This window comes from Pongo pygmaeus, chromosome 4, assembly GCF_028885625.2.
Source record: "Pongo pygmaeus isolate AG05252 chromosome 4, NHGRI_mPonPyg2-v2.0_pri, whole genome shotgun sequence".
Taxonomy (NCBI): Eukaryota; Metazoa; Chordata; class Mammalia; order Primates; family Hominidae; genus Pongo; species Pongo pygmaeus.
The window spans coordinates 155,812,445-155,827,285 of NC_072377.2; the positions used below are offsets into that span (position 1 = coordinate 155,812,445).

The 14,841-nt window shown below is 44.2% G+C and overlaps 1 long non-coding RNA gene across 1 annotated transcript; it reads left to right on the forward strand.

Moving 5' to 3' along the window:
- The first annotated feature begins 1,144 nt into the window (after positions 1 to 1,144).
- LOC134739639 (uncharacterized) lies at positions 1,145 to 14,059 on the forward strand. The gene is made up of 2 exons (XR_010126494.1): positions 1,145 to 1,200; positions 12,973 to 14,059. It is a non-coding gene; the product is annotated as an uncharacterized LOC134739639 (long non-coding RNA).
- The last annotated feature ends 782 nt before the right edge of the window (positions 14,060 to 14,841 follow it).

Genomic DNA, 14,841 nt, shown 5'->3' on the forward strand with positions numbered 1-14,841 from the left:
AGGATGTTGATAAGATGTTCCCTGATGAGATGGTTTGGTCTTTGTCCTGGCAAAATGTGATAGTGATGTTCCTTGGACTTTTTCCCAGCAGAATATGGTAAGAAATTCAGGTGGCTGAGCAAAATGTTTCTCATGGCCTGAACCCCCATGGAATGTTTCACTTTGACCAATGTCTGCGAAATGATGGGGGGCTTACAAAGTGGTACGGTTTGGATTAACATTCTTGCCTTCTACTTTAGTCTAAAAGGAAGAGGGGCATTGTTCATTATCTAGCTGCTTCCTGCTGAATAGGGGCACTGTAATCAGGGCTTGGGTTTTGAAGCAGTGGGTGTCCAACTTCAGAGTTGTTTTCCCGGAGATGCTGATACCGGACTTGGTGGAGGAGAAGGATGGTATCAATGTGTTTCTGGGTGGCTGCCTAGGCAAGGTAGTTCCACCTTTGGGAGATAAAGTGGGATATGAAGGTAAGCATACGTGGGCCAATTGTGAGCATTAGGAGGAAGATTAGGGGCCCTAAGAAAGGGGTAACCGGATATCCCCATGCCAAGTGTAGCTGAGATGCTTAGTCCTGCTAACAGGGGAATGAAGTGTATAGCCCACTTGGTGTGTGTGGAGGAGGAGGAAATAGAGATTACTAAAGGAACCTGAATGGTTTGATTGTTAGGCAAAATGTTAATGTTTGGAGATTGAAACACCAGGGTACATGTTCCTGACTAACTTGCCAGTAGGCAAAGAGGAGAGTTTTTTCCACACAGAAAGAAAAGACCGGGGGTTGACGGGCAAAGTTGTAAGTGAAGGCAGTGAACCATGAGAAGGTGGGGGTTAAATCCTGAACAAACTTTTGTCCCAACTTTTTTGTTTTTCCAGGTTGAATAACTGTTAACAAGGATAGTCCCTGTTAGGGCCTGATAGGGAGGGATATTGGTGGTGAACGCTGTTTGGTTTGAGAGAGAGAGAGAGAAATGGGTTTTTGTTAACAGCCACTGGGGTCCTGATAGGGAAGAAGAATAAAGGTTGCAGTTGAGGGCATTGTCTGTGCATTTTTTTTAGGGAGTTCCCTCAAGTTGGATACATGGAGAGCAGTGCTGGCAGAGAAGGGAGGGGTTTGGAAGGGATGTTTTACGGAATTCAATTTGTGACATGTTTAGTTTACAGGCCATGAGACGAAGGAGGGTGCCAGCCCTGCGTGCGATGATGCAGGTAGATTTGATGGATTGCAGGGAAAGGTGTTTAGCCAAGCAAGATTATAAACAGGTTTTGGGAAGGGACTGGTTGAGTAAGTGAGATGCAGGTTTACTTTGGATAAAGTTTCTGTGGTTAGGTTAACAGGAAGGGCTGTGAACTGCTGGATTTGTGTGGACAAACAAATTAAACAATTGGAAGAAAGAGGAGAGTGTGACTGATTTAAGAGGTAATGTGTGAGGTTGACAAAGGAAGCTCAGCTGCCAGAGGGTGTGGAATTTAGAGTATCCCACAGCAAAGACAAAAGGGGAAAAAGAAGACTTGAGTACCAGGGAAATTTTGGAAGGTGCCCTGCAGCCATAGCTCCTGGGTTAATGTGAGGAATTAGAGTGGACTATCCAGGGATGTGGGGAGGGAATATCAGGAAAGATCTGAAACAAGGTGTGAGATAACAGATTTGAAATTGGAGGCAGAGAGTGTAATGGACCAGGGCCTTCTGGACTGGCAACTTCTGGAATTCTTGTTAAGCATAGTGAGGTTGGTCCTATGAGGGAGGAAGAATATTTTGGGGTTGAGAAAACTTCTGGATGTAAGTCTGGTGCTGTTTTTAGTTTGGAATGGTGGATTTAGTGTGGAAAGAATGTTAGTTTTGTTGCCACAGGAGTAGTTAGGATTACCTGGTGAGGACCCGTCCACTTAGGTTGGAGAGGGGAGAAGGAATTGGTGATTTAGACCCAGTTCCCTGGTTGTAGGGGCAGGAAGAAATGTTTGGAGGATGGACTTTTAGGTTGGGGCAAGTAACATTTGCGTACTGTCTTATTAGATGTTGAGTGAGGTATAATGCCAGCCAAGTATCCAGTATCGAAGTGGCGGAGGGGTGGGCTGGGGGCAGATACAGGGAGATTGTGGAGGATAAAGGGGCATTGGTACATGAATTCAAATGGGCTTAGGCTGAGGGGCTTGTGAGCAATGGCTTGTAAATTCATGAGTGCCATTGGAAGAAGTGAAGTTCAGGCCATTTTAACCTCTAGGAAGTTTGGTTAGTTGTTGTTTTAAAAAGGCATTGACCCATTTACTTTTATCTGAAGATTGGGGGCAGTAAGGAACATGAAAGGCCCATTTAATGTTTAGAGCCTCCACCAACTGTTGGTTAACCTGTGAAACAAATGTTGGCCCACTGTCTAACTGGATGGAGGAGGGGAGTCCAAACCAGGGGATCATATGGATGAGGAGAATAGAAGTGTTGGTGTGTGCCTTTTCGGTGGTGGTAGGAAAATCTTCTATCCATCCAGAGAATGTATCTACAATTGTCAGAAGGTACCAGGCCCATTTTACGGGGAGCATGAGGGTGAAGTTGATCTGCCAGTCCTGCCCTGGCAGGTGTCCTTGGGCCTGGTGTGTGGGGAAAGGAGGTGGTTTGATAGCTCCCTGAGAGGAAGTTGTTTGAGTGCAAATGGAATATGCCTTAGTAATACCTATGAGATTGGCAGCCATGGTGGGAAAATATATATAAGCTTTTAAGAGCTAGAGTAGGGGGCAGTAACCGGCATGGAAATCGTTGTGCACGTATGAAAGTACAGAAAGTTCCTGGGACTTGGGCAAGACAATTTTATTAATGGGGTAGAACCATCCTCCTCCCCAAATAGCACCAGCCTGGGTGAGTGAGGTTTGTTCCTCCTGTGTATATACAGGGTGTATGCTGGGAAAGATGGGCAATAATGATGAGGTTTTAAGGGCTGCCTGCTGGGCTGCTGAGTTTGCTGAGAAGTTTTCCTTGGTTATGGCATCTGTAGCCTTTTGATGTCCCTTACAATGGATAAAGGTGGCCTTTAGTGGTAGTTTAGCTGCCTCCAGCAGTTTGTGTATGAGTTTGCCATTTACTATGGGGGTTCCTCTCGTAGTTAGAAAACCCCTTTCATGCCAGATTAAGGCATGAGAGTGTAGGATGTGGTATGCATATTTGGAATCGGTGTAAATGTTAACCCTCTTTCCCTTTATTAGGGTGAGGGCTCTGGTTAAGACAACTAGCTCCACCTGTTGAGAGGTAGTATGGAGTGGGAGAGTGCTGGATTCTAGGAGTTTATTTTCAGCAATGATGGCATAGCCAGCTGCTGGACATGGCTCCCTAAAAGAGCTAAAAAGATCTTCCATTAATGAATCATGTGGGTGTTCCCTGCAAAGGGGCTTTTGAAATGTGTTGGCAGGGGGAGAAGAGGGAGTTTAAGAGGTCCAGGCAGGAGTGAGAGAGCTTAGAGTCAGAGGTGTTTACAGGGCAGAGGGTGGCTGGGTTGAGAGTTTTACATTTCTCAGAGAAGATGATTAGAGGGTTACCTACGAATAAGGCATTATCTATGAATAAGGCATCCTGTAAGTAGGATGGTGGGAGGGATAGAAGAGATCAATGGCTCATGAGATCCTGTAGGTTATGGGAAGATACAGTAGTAATGTGTTGCTAGAGAGTAATTTTCTGTGCCTCTGAGGCCAGTAATGTGGCTGCACCCAAGATTTTTGGGCAGGATGGCCAGCCTTGGATGACAGTCCACTTGTTTCGAGAGGTATGCAGTGGCTTGTGGGGCATTGCCATATGTTTGGCAGAGTAGTCCAAGAGCAAGGCCTTGGTCAGAATGTACATACAGTGAAGGGGGCCAGCCCCTCCACACCTGTGGGTATTTCTCGTCAGGCGGGACAGGAGACTGAGAAAAGAAATAAGACACAGAGACAAAATATAAAGAAAAGTGGGCCCAGGGGACTGGCGCTCAGCATACAGAGGACCTGCACCAGCCCAGTCTCTGAGTTCCCTCAGTATTTATTAATTACTATTTTCACTGTCTCAGCAAGAGGAATGCGGCAGGAGAGCAGGGTGATAGTGGGGAGAAGGTCAGCAAGAAAACATGTGAGCAAAGGAATCTGTGTCGCAAATAAGTTCAAGGGAAGGTACTATGCCTGGATGTGCACGTGGGCCAGATTTATGCTTTTCTCCACCCAAACATCTCAGTGGAGTAAAGAGTAACAGAGCAGCATTGCTGCCAACATGTCCCGCCTCCCACCACAGGGCGGCTTTTCTCCTATCTCAGAATTGAACAAATGTACAATCAGGTTTTATACCGAGATATTCAGTTCCCAGGGGCAGGCAAGAGACAGTGGCCTTCCCCTATCTCAACTGCAAGAGGCCTTCCTCTTTTACTAATCCTCCTCAGCACAGACCCTTCGTGGGTGTCGGGCTGGGGGACTGTCAGGTCTTTCCCATCCCATGGGCCGTATTTCAGACTATCACATGGGGAGAAACCTTGGACAATACCCGGCTTTCCAGGGCAGAGGTCCCTGCAGCTTTCCGCAGTGCATTGTGCCCCTGGTTTATCGAGACTGGAGAATGGCAATGACTTTTACCAAGCATACTGCCTGTAAACATTTTGTTAACAAGGCACATCTTGCACAGCCCTAGATCCCTTAAACCTTGATTCCATACAACACATGTTTTTGTGAGCTCAAGGCTGGGGCAAAGTTACAGATTAACAGCATCTCAGGGCAAAGCAATTGTTCAGGGTACAGGTCAAAATGGAGTTTCTTATGTCTTCCCTTTCTACATAGACACAGTAGCAGTCTGATCTCTCTTTCTTTTCCCTACAATACAGAGTAAAAGGCTTGGTGGAGTTGGGCAGTCCCAGTGCTGGGGCCATTAAAAAGGTCATTTTTCAGTTTTTTAAAGTGGGAGTTGATGGGGCAAGCTGGGTTGAGGGGTTTTAGGATGAGCCCATGTGAGGCCATATAGAACAGCTTGGCCAGCAAGCCAAAATGGGGAATCCATAGATGGAAGTATCCCATGCAGCCTGAGAAGGAGAGGAGGTTATTTTTTGTGTGGGGAAGAGGCATGTCCCAAATTAGCTCCTTTCATTTGGTTGGAATGGCCTGAGAATTAGGGGTTAGGACAAGCCCAAGGTAAGTGACCTGCATTTGGGCTAACCTGAGCCTTTGTGGGTAAGATCCTAAAATTTACTTGGTATGTCCCACCCCAAGATAGGGGTAGGGCACTGAGGGATAACCAGGAAAGAGTGGGTGAAGGGGGTGATGAATAGGTTGCATAATAGAGGACCAGTCTGTTTGTGTCTAGAGGGGATTCTGTCGACTCCCACAATAGAGATAGAAGAACTGAGGAGGGGCTCAGAATATTCTGGTAAAAATAAATAACTAGCCTCATATCTAATGGGAAAGACCTGGGCTTAGCAGAGACTGACAGCGTTACTCTTGGTTCCAAGGTGGTGATGGTGGTGGGAGTGGTGGATTCTGAGCCCTATCAGTCTTCAGGTAGAGGTGGTGAAGTGGGATAAAGGGGTTTGCTGAGCACAGTCTGAGATGTGCTCCCTGTCCTCCAGGGTGAGGGAGGAGGAGAGGATGACATAAGTGTCATGCCAGGTAATTTATAAGATTGAGTGACATACAGAAATTCCTTGTGGAAGGAGGTGGGATCCACGGAAAAGAAGCCAAGTCTTTTTTCAAGCTGGAAGAGGTCAGCTAGAGAGAAGGAAACGTAAACTCAGATTATACCTTCAGCCCCCGCGACTTCCCGCAAGGGGAGGACTTTGGAAGGCCTTTGGGCGTATGCCTGGTTTTCGGCGGAAGGGGGTTAAGTGTGACTGGGTAGGCAGTGGAGAAGAAAGGGGGAACAGAGGGCAACAATAAAGGAGTGAAGGAGCCGGAGCTGAAAGAGGAGGAGGGGATGGTGGTGGGAGAAGGACTGAAGGAGGGGTTTTGTTGTCCAGGTTGAAATTAGAGGAGGAAGGCTTGTCTGAAGGAAGGGGCATTTTGAGGCTTGGAGGTTCCAGATTAGACGTCTGAGAGTGGTATCTGGAGGAAGTTTTGAGGAGCCTTGCCCCATACTGGTGGCTGGAAGTGTGAGAAATATAGAGGAGGGGTGTGAGTACCCCGGAGGGGAGTAAATACCCTGATTCCTCTTGGGAGGAGGGACATAAGAAAGCCAGGGCATCCCTGCAGCTCTTCACGGTCCCCTGGAGATCAGAGTGACTGGAGTGGTGAGTGTTCTGAGGGCATCCCCTGAGAAGGCAGACCGTGGTCACCTGGTGACCAGGGAGACCTCTCACCCAGCACTGGGATTTTCTGGTGAACTAGCAGAAGCATGCGAGGAATCTGGAGAGGAGGAAAAGGGAGACTCACCCACTAAATGGAGACTGGTGTTGGACGTGATGTTCTGCAATGGGGGTGATCCTTGCTGGAGCCGTCTAGAAAGGGGGAGAAAGACAAAAGAGGATAGAGAGTTTGATCAGGATCTGGAGGTCAGCCCAGGGCCAAAGAAGAGAGAGTAACAGAAAAAGGGCTGCAAACAGGGAGTCTACTCAGGATCTGGAAGCAGGCCTCAGTCTAATTTTTGCTGCTTGCTGCTTTCCAGGTTTCAAGAGAAGACTTACCCGTTTAGAACCCAATCTATGTCCTGTGTTTCTGCGCCAAAATGTAGTGGAGTTTTTTTCATAATCAGGAGTTTGAGAGGGTACAATGGAAGTTGTTAGGTTTTGAAGGGAAGGTGAGGGTTAAAGAAAGAGAGCTGGATGCTCTGCAGCAAATGCAGGTTTTATGTCTAGCCCAAGACCTGCAGAGGTGGGGGACCAGGTTAATGCCTGAGCCCACTGCCACTTACAGGCTGGGGTACTTACAGGTATGGGAGGGAGGGGTCTGGGCAGTATGGCTTGCTGCCCAACAGGCTATTGATAAGATGTTCCCATGATGAGGTGACTTGGTCCTTGTTCCAGCAGAATGCGATAGGGATGTTCCTTGGACTTTTTCCCAGCAGAATGTGATCAGAAAGTCAGGTGGTCAGGCCGATGTTTCTCACACAGAGAACCACTTCTGCGAGATTAATTTCCGCACTCCTTCTACCACTGGTTTGAACCTTTAGCTTTATCCTATTAAATTCAAAACAACCTTTTAACTCTAGAAAAATTTACATTTCCATGGCTTCTTATAACCTTTTAGTAAAACACACACACACAGACATTTTTCCTAACACACCTCGCATGTAAAAATATTTTTAGTAGTATCAATTACATGTTATAATGATGACTCTTAGCAATCTTACTTTTAATGTAAAACCTGGTAAGTTATGTTAACTATGTACTAGGTGCTGATCAGGTTTTACTATTCCAGCATAGCTAGGGGCATGGCCAACTCCACATGTCCCCAGGCCTTAGCTAGCTATAAGGCAGGCAAGTCAAACAATTTTCAAAAGCCAAAGAAGCAGTTTATGACCTTAAGGCATTTAGCAAACCTAATATTTGAACATAATTTAGACCACATGTTTATATTTTGAAGACATTTGTGAAAACTTTACAGAGGAGATAAACAGTGACTTTCACGTCTCATTTAACCAGTTTGCACAGAGAGAAAAAGGCCAGAGTCTGACTGGTAGGAAATTCTTATCCTTTTGCCAGTAGGCCACGTTTCTGGGTTTTCTCTCCCTGAGCAGCCCTAGTGACCCTGCTCAACTGTATGCAAACAAACACACTACCATGAATTAAGAACATTTACAAATAGTTTACAAATTTTGGAGAAATTAGGCAGAGAGAGAAATATGACTTAAATTCTGTTTACAAAAGTATACTCAACATACTTAAAATATCAAGAAGCCTAAACTCCGAAAAGTTAGTTTAAGGTTAAAAAGCTGATGTGTTCCATTAATTCCTGTGGGTCTGACGAAGGTAGCCTAGGAATTCCAGATAAATTGAACAAATGATGACTTGCTAGAAATGCACAGGAAACAAAATAACTATCCACAAAACCAAATAAAAGCCTTCTAGAAGCAAAAACAAATAAACAGGAAAGCAACCCTAATTTTTTCTTACTCAATTTACCCTGGAGGCTAAAGTGTTGCCCAGGGCCCCAAAAGAGCCACATAATAAATATTTTATTCCTGATACACAATTCAATATCCTTAAGTTCACCAATATCATCATACATCCTGTGCAATCAAGAAGTTTACTTTAGGCCCATGACCAATAAGCACTCCAGTGCCAGCACTATCCATGCAAAACAGTAAACATAGTGTGAAGCAGTGCAAGCATGTCTGGGAAATTTGGCTCCACACTAAATCCAGCTTCAAGCTTAACTATACAAAAAAAAGAACTGCCAAACTGCCAATGCATTTCTTTACAATACTTATTATTTTACTTTAATCAAGACTAAAAGCTTTAACTATGAAAATGTTAACTAGCCTAATGTCTCTAATTCTTTATCATGTTTTAAAGCATATTTTATTATCTAAACTTTTTCCACATCTTTCTCCCCTAATCACTGGTTCCTTACTACATTGTTTCACAAATAATTTTTTCAAATGTGTAATTTGAGCTAACTTTTAGATAACTTCTTGATTAGACAAAATTATTCTTTTTCTGAGTAATAACACAACCTATTTGGTACATTTTGTATACAGAACTCTGTGTTAACTAGAAATATTATCCTTAGTAACCTAAAATTTTAGTGAAACCCTAAAAAGAAATCCTGAACTATCAGATATGGGCATTTATAGATAAGAACAATTCCACAATTTTTAGAAACATATTTCCCCATATCACTACCCTTCCTTAATTGGAAATGACCCAAATATTCAATGAGCATCAAAATTAATTTTAAGCTTTTAATTTACACAAAAAGTTTACCTAAAACATTTATCCCATTTACTATACTCAATTCTTTCATTTTTAACAGTTTATCTAGATTACTTCTGTAAACTGAGATATTAGACACTATCACTTAAAGTTAGTTATTTCCTTGCTAACCATGTTTCTAATAGCCAGTGAATATCAAGTGCTCACCTAAACCTAAGAGTCTCAGAATTAAATACATAAGTATTTTGCCAATAACTCAGAAGATGTAGCTAACATTAAATTGCTCTTATTTGTCAAAAAAAGGCACACAAACCGAGATCATTTTGTTTTGGCTGGGTTTGTAGTTTTATAACCTTCTATGCCAAACATTGACATCTCAAAATATTTAGCAAAGACAAACATAAAATCCAGACAAAATGTATGCTGACAATTCTGAAGGCATTTCTATTTTTATTCTACCAATAATTTTAAAGCCAGCTTGTTTAGTAAAGTTATACTTAAGTCACTTGAACTTAAAAATCACTTAGACTTATTAATTTATGAGCGCTCTTTTACTTATAAGCCAATTTGGCAAACATAACATATAAGTGTACATACAAATAAATACATCTAGACATGTATACACACACACAAATGAAGATCTAATAGCTTGAAACCCTAGCCATGAGATAGCAACACAAGCTTACCGGTTTTACTTTGTTTGCCCCAGTAGGTAATCCAATGAAGGCTGTGAACCAAAATTTTGGGTAAAGCAATTTCCATGGCAGTTTGGGTTTTTTTTCTTTTTCTTTTTCTTTTTTTTTTTCTTTGAGATGGAGTCTTGCTCTGTAGCCCAGGCTGGAGTGCAGTGGTGCAATCTCGGCTCACTGAAACCTCTGCTTCCCAGGTCCTGGTTCAAGCAATTCTCCTGCCTCAGCCTCCTAAGTAGCTGGGGTTACAGGCATGTGCCACCATGTCCAGCTAATTTTTGTATTTTTAGTAGAGATGGGGTTTCACCTCGTTGGCCTCGTTCATGTCTTGAACTCCTGACCTCGTGATCCACCCGCCTCGGCCTCCCAAAGTGCAGGGATTACAGGCGTGAGCCACCGCGCCCAGATGGCAGTTTGATTTTTTTTGTTTTTGTTTTTGAGACAGAGTCTCGCTCTGTCGCCCAGGCTGGAGTGCAGTGGCGTGATCTCAGCTCCCACTGCAGTGTCCACCTCCTGGGTTTAAGCGATTCTCCTGACTCAGCCTCCTGAGTAGCTGGGACTATAGGCACGCGCCACCACGCCTGGCTAATTTTTTGTATTTTTAGTAGAGATGGGGTTTAGTAGAGATGGGGTTTCACCACGTTGGCCAGGATGGTCTTGATTTCCTGACCTAGTGATCCACCTGCCTCGGCCTCCCAAAGTGCTGGGATTACAGGCATAAGCCACTGTGCCTGGCCCTAGCAGTTTGATTTTTAAAGGTGAAACCTCCCCAGACTCCAAAGAACACCGAGACCAAACAGTACCAAAGGAGAACATCACTCTTTCACGAGGCCCTCTGCTTAGAATAGCAGCACCAAAGCCTGGATATATGCAACGGCAATGCCATCCCAGTTTTCCATTCAACAGTAAACTCCACATTCCAAACAATATTGGGGCCAAATAGCATTGCAACTGTGAGATAAAATTTTAAGGAGGGTTTAATACTAGACCTCAGAACCTCTGCGAAGGGCATCCTCTTTGGAGAGGTTGAGGTCTGGAGGATTCCCCTCTGGGGCTTCCCCTAGTGGGGTCCAATCTTAAGAGTGTCAGACGTCTCTGACCTTAGGTGGGCACCGGTCCTGCTTGCATGTTTTCTCTCTAAAGGGAATGGCCTACTATGACCTTTCATTTTGTCCCTGGATGAAGGCCTTGACTTTTAGCATCCTTATAATTTGATAAGGCCACACTTTCCCATGTTTCCCATTCCAGGAACTTAATAACTGGAGGCTAGATGTGTTTCTTTTGCACTTAGCCAGTCCAGTAGGGAAACGGAAGAATTACGCAAAAGAAAAGGTTTAAGTTTCCTGAAACAGGCGAGTTTGCTCTGAGCTGTGCCACACATAGGGATCAGGGACCACACCCAGAAAAGATTTAAAAAAGAGTCCTTCCCCCTCCGGGCAGGGCAATTATCCCAATTCACTCCATGGTCTTCAGGCAATATTGGGGATTGACGCCAGCCAATTTCCCTCAATTTCCAAGGAGCTACTAGGAAACAGCTGCTAAAAGACTAATAAAGAAGAAAAGGAAAAAAAAAATGAAAAAGACCCAGGTCCCTTAGGCAAACCAGGTGGTAGCGGTTAGGCTTCTTCACATGAAAACCCCTTAATATTCACCAGCCACGGCCAGAAACCTGCAGTTACCTCCATGTTTACACGCTGCTCACCAAGGGTCCCGAGTTGGAAAGGAAAAGAGAGAGAGAGATGTCCCTGTATGTAAAAGGGGAAAGGAGAAAAATAAATCCCAAACTTTGGGCCTACCTTCTCCCGGCTGGCTCACCAAAATATGTTACCAGTGGAGAGTGTCCAGGTTCTTGGCATTTTGAACAAAGAATTGGACAAAATGCACAAACAAAGCAAGGAAAGAATGAAATAACAAAAGCAGAGATTTACTGAGTACACTCCACAGTGGGAGCAGGCCCAAGCAGCCACTCAAGGGCCGGGATACAGGATCTTCTTGGGTCCAAATACCCGCTGGAGGTTTCCCATTGGCCCCCAATCAGCCTGATTGTTTGCAGACGGAAACCAATCAGAGGCTGAAGTGAAGTTACAAAGTTACACTGTTAGGCAAATGTCTGGTTGCCAAAAGCAACCAATAAGAGGTACTTTCTTTCTTTTTCTTGTTCATTTTTTTTTTTTTTTTTTGAGATGGAGTCTCTCTGTCGCCCAGGCTGGCGTGCAGTGGCCCGATCTTGGCTCACTGCAAGCTCCGCCTCCTGGGTTCACGCCATTCTCCTGCCTCAGCCTCCCGAGTAGCTGGGACTACAGGTGCCCCCCACCACGCCCGGCTATTTTTTTGTATTTTTAGTAGAGACAGGGTTTCACCATGTTGGCCAGGATGGTCTCGATCTCTTGACCTCGTGATCCACCCACCTCAGCCTCCCAAAGTGCTGGGATTACAGGCGTAAGCCACTGCGCCTGGCCCAGAGGTACTTTCAATTAACCATATGCCATGCAGAAAAGGTGGGAGTTTGCAAAAGGAGTAGCCTCTGGTCCTTTTGTTACTTAGGCATGGAAAGTTAGGGTTTTCCTTTCAATTTAGTTCTATGAAGTCAGCGTGAAATGGCCTTAGGTTTCCTATTCTCCTGCCTCACTGGTATCCAAGGGACTCTGCCATTAGGCTAGCTGTGGAGGGATGAAGAGAGAGCTGAGGCCTCAAATGCCAGTATTCCTTCCTTCCAGATTTACATGTAAGACCAGATAATCTTCCAGACCAAACAGTATCTGTTGATGAATATTAGGCTTGAATGAGGAGAGCAAAGTGGAGCACTGGATTGAAGAGAAAGCAAAACACCTTCCTAGATCAACAAGGAAATAGCCTCTTCTAGAATCCAGATAGGGCCCTGGACTCCTGTGGGATAGTGTAGTGGGTGAAAAAATTGGTAATGAAGTCCTCGGATATGGGGATGCACTTGGAAGTCTCGGGAACAAGGAAGAGAGACATCCTGTGGTGGTGATTTTTAGATCCAACACCCAGGGGCTTGGGTGTCTTTTGGGGGGATTAGTAGGAGAGATTGACACATTGAGGGAGGCTCAGGATAACTGTCTGAAAAATGAGAGATTTTTATCGCTTATACTGATGTCCCAATAGGGTCTGTATGTGGTTCAAATAGGTAGAAAAGAATGAAGTCCGAGGCTAAAGATAACAATATCAGTCAGAATTTTAGGACTGTGAATACCTGTCCACAGAAATAGCTGGGCCCTGAGCCTCTACTGATGATGTAGGAATGGAGGCAGTTAATAGGCTTTAAAGTCATAGGGTCTCAGGGCTAGGGTATGGTGAGGACACTTTGCCACCCCTAAGGTTCAAAGCCTCTTGGACTGGAAGAGGTTGTTAACAGATATCCTAGGCAGAAAAGCTGTGTCAGGTTGTGGTGTATGAAGAGGGAGAATTTGACACCAAATGGTCAACTGGCTATCTGCTCACCTGTTCCCCTTTGCTCCCTACTCCCACAGGGTCTGCTTACAGAACAAGGCACAGCCAGGAGGCAAGACACAAGCAAGAAATGTGCTTGACCATTGCAGTCCTTCTTCCACTCTGGGGGATTCTGAAGACTCAGAAGAGGGACAGGAAATGGATTCAGTCTAAACCCCAAGGCCAGGACACTGCCTCAGCTTCGAAGCCTGGATGCAATGCTCCAGGGTATAACCACTGCCCAGAAGCACAGCTAGTACAAGCTGCAGCCTCAATCCAGGCGAGGAGCCAACTCCAACAGGTCAGGCTCCAAGGGATGAAGACTGAAAACATGAATGTGTTGTGCCACTAACTCTAGCGTTTGCTTTTCCTTGTGTTTTTGCATGCATTGTAGACCTTGGCATCAGCATTTGGCTAGCTTTAAGACAGAAACTGAGAAGCCTTTTGTGTTTTATGTGTCAACTTGACTGGGTCACAGCATGCCCAAATATTTGGTTAAACGTGATTTCTAGGTGCATCTGTGAGGATGTTTCTGGACGAGACTAATATTTGAATTTGAAACAGTGGACTAAGTAAGGCAGACTGCCCTGCCCAGTGTGGGTGGCCCTCATCCTTCTCTCTGCCTGACACTCTTCTAGCTGGAACATTTGTCTTCTCCTGCCTTCAGACTTCGACTATGACTGGAATTGATATCATTGACTCTCCTAGTTCTTCAGACTCAGATTGCTCTCCCGGGACTTCTCAGCTTCCAAATCACATGAACCAATTCATTATAGGAAATTTTTTTATATATCCTATTAATTCTGTTTCTCTGGAGAACCCTGATTAATACAGATTTATTTTCCTACACTCCAATAACTCTCCGCTACTCCCTCCCTCAACCCCTGGTAACTATCCTACTTTCTGTCTCTATAAATTTGACTATTCTCAGTACCTCATATAAGTGGAATCATGCAATATTTGTCCTTTTGTGACTGGCTTATTTCATTAGCATAATGTTTTCAAGGTTTATTCATATTGTAGCATCTATCCAAATTTAATTCCTTTTTGAGGCTGAATGATATTCCATTGTATGTATATACCATATTTTGTTTATTCATTCATCCATTGATAAACATGTTGTTCCCACATCTTGGCTATTAAGAATAATGTTGCTGTGAACATGGGTGTACAAATATCTGAGTCCTTGCTTTTTTTTTTTTTTGGACACAAAGTCTCACTCTGTTGCCCAGGCTGGAGTAAAGTGGTGCGATTCTCAGCTCACGGCAACCTCTGCCTCCTGGGTTCAAGTGATTCTCGTGCCTCAGCCTCCCCAGTAGCTGGGATTACAGGTGCGTGCCACCACGCCTGGCTAATTTTTTGTATTTTAAATAGAGATGGGATTCATCATGTTGTCTAGGCTGGTCTCAAACTCCTGAGCTCAGGCAATTTGCCCACCTCAACCTCCTAAGGTGCTAGGATTACAGGCGTGAGCCACCATGCCTGGATCGTTGCTTTTCATTATTTTGGGTATATACCTAGAAGTGGGATTGCTGGATCATATGGTCATTCTGATTTTTTGAGGAACCATCATACTGTTCTCCACAGTGTCTGATGACCTACAGTTTTGAGCTTAGCCTTTCTAAAATAGCAGGAAAAAAATGAAAAGAAAACAACTAGAAGTGGAAGTAATTTGTCCTTCATTACGCCAGATACACACATCCTGATTCAAGCTTGAAAACAATATTACCTCTTTCGCTGATATGTAAGTACCATTTTATAATTTAAATTTTAAGTTGTGATTAATTTAAAACTTAAAATGTATAGTCTTTATATGCACTGGATGTCCACAAGGTGACCCTTGGTTGCTAAATCTTTGAGAAAGGCTGAGTAGACACTGAACGAATGTATATCCAACTTACTTGTCAACT